The sequence below is a fragment of the Ascaphus truei genome, chromosome 1 (genome assembly GCF_040206685.1).
Source record: "Ascaphus truei isolate aAscTru1 chromosome 1, aAscTru1.hap1, whole genome shotgun sequence".
NCBI lineage: Eukaryota > Metazoa > Chordata > Amphibia > Anura > Ascaphidae > Ascaphus > Ascaphus truei.
The window spans coordinates 50,886,247-50,893,099 of record NC_134483.1 but is presented as its reverse complement, the minus strand read 5'-3'; positions in this window follow the sequence as shown (position 1 = coordinate 50,893,099).

Genomic DNA, 6,853 nt, shown 5'->3' with positions numbered 1-6,853 from the left:
CGAGGTTGTGGGCCTTTTTGTGAGCAGTATTAATCCATAAGACTCCGTCTGTGTCGGAAAGCACCATTCACATGGCCATGTTTACTAAGGCGTGCTGCAATGCTTCTTATGGAGCAGCAGGTCATGGTAAGTATGGCGCACTTTCTCTAGTTTCAATGTTGTACTGTGGAGACTGGCTTTGTTACAAGGCAAAAATATTTGACATCTGTAAATTTTAACGTGAACTTTTCAATAGAGTCTAAGAAAATAATGTAAATTTCGAGGCATGTTTGAGACAAAAGTAATTGTTAAAATGAGCAGATTTTAATTGCAATGTTTTATGAATAGTGTGGCTAGCAAGTGAAGAGCTATTTATTACAACACTACAGTACGTTCTGGACTGCAGTCTACTACATCATAACCGTTAAAGGCTGGGTGTTTCCTGTGAAGTCTCAGACTTCCCATTTTGGTGCCCGTCTGATCAGCTTTTGCATTCAATTACAAATTATATTGCAAAGTCCTGTTTATGCCATTGTTAAAACCACAGAAATTGTGTGGAGAAAGCACCGGCCATTTTTAGTATACCGTGCAAATCCCTAGGATTCGTTCCAGAACTATAAGACACCCAACAGCCCATTTAAGTGCAGGACATATGGTGCCCTCTAGCGCCAGATAGTGTTTATCCAATGGCACGGCTTAGTAAATATGCCCGGGCATCCACAAACCTATAGATAACATCGATGTTTGACATGGTGACAACTGCAAATTCAGTATGCTACGCAGCCACTTCCCCATTTTTCTACATCCTTTTTATGTCTCAGTAAAAAGTTAAATGATAAGACTTGTGTTCTGGTTCCTTTAAGGAAACGTATAAATTACATGCACTTTACATTTAATTGTCATTCCTTCTTTAGGAAGTTAGCAAAAATAAGACATTGGTCCTGTTTGGGGGAACACGCTGATGTCAAAGTTACATTGTAGATGAGGTTGAAAAAAAGATCTATGTCCTTCGAGTTCAACCTATGTTTAATGTAGTTGTCAGCGATACTTGTCCTGTATTTACATTAATCCATAATATAAACGTCTAAATTAATGTTGGTTGCTTAAATAATTGTGTAAAGTAGGGCCCTGCTTCTCGGCGTTTCGCTTCTCGGCAATGCGGCGGTACGCAGAAGGGGGGCGGCTGAGGTTGTCCATGCGCAGAACGAGGGAGCGGCCGAGTTCGCGCTTGCACAGAAGGGGGACAGCCGAGTCTGCGCATGCGCAGAAGGGTAGGAAAGACGGACAATCGCCGGTGGACATAGCAAATGCTATGTTACGCTTTCCGGCGGTGGCCTAGAACGGGACCCGCCGTATGAGTGGGGCCCTACTGCACACTAATAATTTGTGGGTGACTGCGGTGTGTACGCCGAATCTAATATGTTGGACGTGTGATGAAAACAAGGAAGAGAGAGACCCTCACATGTAATCTTATCTTGGATATAATCAAAAATCAGAGTACTTGTTTAGTGTCAACTGTTTGCTTTTTTTCATATATTAAGACATTGCTATAGTGAAGGGCTGCTCATCTCCAGTTTTCAAGATCCCCCAACAGGTCAGGTTTTCAAGGTATCCCTGCTTCAGTACAGGTGGCTCAATCAGTTTGAGCCACCTATGCTTAAGCAGGGATATCCTTATAACCTGACCTGCTGAGGGTTTTGAGGACAGGAGTTGAGCAGCCCTGCTGTAGTGCACCTGGGAAGTATAGGATGGTTTCCTGAAGTGCCCTCTACTATATGCTATTAGGCTGGCTTGATGGTGGTGCCATCAGACCAAGCACCGTGGTTACAGAGGCCTGCGTCTTCCCAAATGACAAATGAAATTGATTGTTGGGGGTGGGAGAGGGGGGGGGGGAGAGCGCGGGGGCCTCTATAATCATTATCATGGCGCCGCGTCATCAAATGGCATCGGGTTAACATGACACTGCGTCGTCAGAGGAGGAGATTCCGCACTGAACCAGGGAAGGGGCCCCACAAAAGCCCCTGCACTGAACCCCGCAAAGAACTAGCCGGCTCAGCGTGTGATGATACGAAAATGATGGGACCTTCAACAGTGGTTAATGTGTGATTGTGCTAGGGCCGGGTCTGCACCCTTTTAAGGAAGAAGAGCAATTTTATAAAAAAAATGTCTGTTCAAAATATTCTGAGAGCCACAACACACATGCATGAATATTACACCCCACACAAACGTGCATATACCGTACACACAGTAATAGCTATATACTGGATAAGCATTAACATACAACAAACTTCAATCAGAATTACAGTAGGGAAAGGAAAAAATATGTGGGGGGATGAAATGCACCTCACAATAATAAGTCTCTTTATTTATTTAAAAAAAAAAAATTCATTGTTTTTCTGTGCAAAATAGTTTGTCATTTCCACCCTTGGGCCAAAAAAGCAAAATAAATTAAAATATGCTTGGTCCTGTGTATTTATTTACTCCTCCCTCTGCCCCCAGTAACTCAATCCCCCAGCAAAATGCAATTCGCCAACCCCCTCTCTACCCCTCCCCCCCCCCCCACTCAATAACCCCCCTGCCTTCCTCACATATAAATAAGTAAATAAATGGAGGAAAGGAAGTTAATCACAGGAATCAAACCCTGCAGAGACTCAATTATCTGTGTGGGGGGTCCAAACCCTAAGAGCTATTTATGTGAAAAGGCAGCGTGGTTTCACTTTCTGGTGAATAATCATTACATTTGGGATATGTCTTCCCCCCATTACATACATACACTAGCCCCCCCCCCCCCCCCAATACACATACACTACCCCCACACACACACACACACCCTCCCAAAAACACATTACCCCACCAAATACGTATACACACGCACTACCCCTAAATACACGCACTACCCCTAAATACACACACACCCAATTCACACACATTACTCCCCCCAAATACACTACCCCCCCAAATACACATTCACACACTACTCCCCCCCAAACACACACACACACACACACACACACTACTGCACTGTCACACACAGCCGGACCTCACTTTTTATTACTGACAAACTTATGGCTCCTGTTCCCTTCTCAAACACACACCATTTCAGTGCACAGCAATAACATTGTTGGAAAAAAGATAAAATCAACCTTCTTTATTCAAAATACAACCAAAAGTGTGGACTTGTAGGAACAAACTAACAAACTTATCCCCACCCTGTTCCTTTACAAAAGGAGGATCGGATTTATTTTATCATGCCCCTTTCCCTTTCTGCACCTGAAGCATAAACATTCTTGGGAATCTTTAGAAAATACAATCAAAATAGCTTTTTGTTGGTGTTACATTTAGAATCTTTTGAATGCAGACACAGCATCACTGCGGTTTGTTAGCCATTTGAAAACAAAAGGATGAGATCGGGTGTCTGATGGAGTGGTTCAGTGAGTAAAGACACTGTCTGAGAAGAAAGACAGTGAGTTTGAATTAGGAATTTGGTTCATAATCCCAGTATCAGTTCCTTGTGACTGTTTGCAAATTGCTTTATCTCGCAGGCACCAAAAACATAGATTATAAAATAATCTGGGCTGTCTGTAAAAAATCCTGTGCACTATACTGTAATTGTCAAATGCTTTGATTCCCTTTAGAAGAAATGCACTTTATTTATTTATAACAACATTTATATAGTAAAACAAAGGTATGGTCACTATATGAATTATTATTCTCCAGAGTCTCCATCCCAAATCTTTGAATGCCCAGTGTTCAAATTGCAGCCGGGGGAAGAGGCGGGGATGTCCCCGAAGAAAGACCCGGAGCTGGGGATCCCAGATCTCTCCCGTTTCAGCCGCGGGCAGTCAGTGGCTGGGAAAGGTAAAAAAAACAAAGATGGCGCCGCACTGAGCGCTCGGGAGCGCGCATCGGCAGACACATACACACACACAAAGAAAGGATAGAGACAGGCTGCGAGACCTGAGGGGGACAATCCTGAGAGAAGGGCAACTTTAAGAAATTCTGCAGAGAAAAGCACGGCAGGAAAAGAGGCTGAGGTGGGAGCTGTTATTGAAGGGGAGAGTACTGTACTCTTTTTACTCGGCCCCACACGATTCGTACTCCAGAATTGATAATATATTTGTATACCCGGGTATCTTGGAGGTGTTGGTCCATTCGGATATAGGGCCTATTACATGGTCCGAACACGCCCCAGTGGCGATCCTGTTTAATCCCCCATTTATCAGGACTCAATTGTTCCATTGGAGGATGAACGACTCCCTACTGAATCACTCAGAGATTAGTACTCAAATTGGAAATTCGCTTTAAAATGATTTCTATATTAACAATGGATCTGTAGCGTCAACAGCGACTCTATGGGAAGCCCATAAGGCCACAATCAGAGGACGGGTTATCTCAATAGCATCACACAGAAAGAGAATAAAAATAGAGAAACAAAAAAAGTAACGAAAACACTTGTAAAATTAGAATATTCACATAAAAAAAACCTGTCGAGGAAAATGTATGAAGAACTTAAGAGGTTGCAACTAGAAGACCTAGAGAAGGCCCTTAAGTGGACTATTTCAAAAAAGTGATCAAGAGGTGATCACCAAAAGATTCCCATATAATTGCACTCAGCCTATTGTGGTGTGTATAACTGAACTGTAGGTGTACAGAAAGCGCATTTATAAATGCGAACACCAGAGAGGTAGGTACAACAAAATAACAACATTTTATTAAACTCATCTATCCAAAAAATAAACATATACACTCTAATAAAAGGTTAAAACCAACGTCTCTATTATTTACACAGTATCTACCAGACTCTGCAGATACATTCAAGACCCAGTGCCAAATATCCACTGATAATAATATTCTCAATGGGATGATATATATGCACAACAGTCTGGAAAGTATAATGTACCCACTCTCCCCATCTGTGTCCCAGCTCCAACTGCCAGCTTGGTCCCAGCGCGCCAAATGTATCTATTTCCTCAGGGGAAGCTCTTCCACGCGATTGGCTTTTGTGGGTCACATGTATAGCAGCCCCAGTGGCTGCTGGGTCTTGTAGTCCCTTGCGGACCTCTTTCCTATTGGGGCCGCGTGCGCTATCTCTGCTGCGCATACGCGAGTTTGTAAGGGCCGCCGCTAGCTCTAACTGCGCATGCACGACTCCCTGTAGATGCGCAATCTCTCACGCCAATCCTAACATGGCCGCCGGACTCCGAGCCGTCACTGCGCATGCGCGACTACACTGCGCATACGCGACCGCATAGAAGATGGAAGCGCCCTGCGGAGAGGGCCCACCGGAGCCCCCTGTGATCCTGTCGCCAGTCACACTCCCCTGCATCACGGGGGTAAGGGGAGTGAAAACGGAGGTCTGGGGAGCCAGAGGGGACCTGGCTACAACTATATAGCCTCTCCTTTCAGACAATTGGTGTACCGGCATTTCCCGAGACCTATGCTTTGGTGGACCTGGAGAGTTCACTCAAAAGCCCGATCGGCTGCCTTCTTTGCTATGGTCGAGCTTCGGGGCTGGGATTGGGAGACAGTCTGAGCAGGTGGTAATCGGGTTTACCTTGAAAATCTGGCAGCTGGCAAAAAAGAAGTACAGTATAGGGTCATGTCAACTCCACCTAGACTCATGCCCCTGTTCGGCAACCCAGGGTTTCTTCCGGGTTTCCAGGTCTTTGAAATCTGGAGACATAGTGGGATTCTAGAAACGGGAGATTTAATAGAAAAAGGTAAGTTTGTGTCATTTGAGGAAGTAATGAGGAAATATGGCCTATCCCTAACTCAGGTGTTCACATATATGCAGATCCGAGACATCGTTCATCAAGGTTTTTATGAGGAGGAATTCCCCAGATATACACGTTTTGAAGATTGATGTAAAACAAAAAAAAGTATCAAAAGGGTCTGATTTCTGATTTCATCCCTTTAGCAAGGTTTAACCCCCCAAAAGGATACCCCGGCCCATAAATATATGGATCAGCGGGCTCTGGACTTTAAGACTGAAATAACAAGAGAGGACTGGGAGGATATATGGGAGAATGCGGGTAAAACCTCTATATGTACAATGAAAAAGAGAATATCTATAACATTTTGCTACGCTGGTATTATACTCCTAAAAGATTAAAGCAAAGCTACAGATAGATGTTGGAGAGGATGTGGACATATAGGGGATCTATCACATATTTGGTGGTTTTGTCCAGTAATGCAGACATACTGGAAGAAAGTTCTGATCCTAATAGAAGAAGTGGCGGGATTGAGAGTCCTCTGGACCCAATTTGTATTATTCTAGCTAAGCCTATGGAAGGTGTGAACCACTTAATGTACAATAATATTATGTAGCCATGCATGTAAAATGGTCTGCAGTTGTCTCCCCTGCTGGCAGTAAACCTGGGAGGTTACAGGGATGCCAGCAGTAATCATGGAGGTTTGCCCTCACACCCTGGTGAGGTGCCCTATGTATGGATGGGAGTGGCTTCATGCTCTGAGTCCACAGTTAGTGACATCAGAACTTTGACAGTTCCTGAAGTATATAAGGCACAGCACTGCCCAAAGTTAGGTTGTTGGTTGAAGAGAGAGAGTTAACAGAAGGAGTCTGTGTTGAGACTTGGGAGATGAAGGGCCCACTAGTGCAGTAACTAGTGGCCCATTTCTACATAAAGTAGCGTCAAGCCTGACAAGGCCACACTGTGTCCAGGGACCTGGCACAGGGGTGATCTCCTTGCGGTGAGAGGGGATCCCACTCCATTGGGAGGGCGTACCTTTTCAAGGGCCAGTACGGCGAGATGTGCGGCTGAGCTGATCGCTGCAAGGGGGCAGTTTGCTACATCAACAAGATGCCCTGTTCAAAGACAACCCCACTGTGTGAGTGTGAAATTACTCTCCAGTG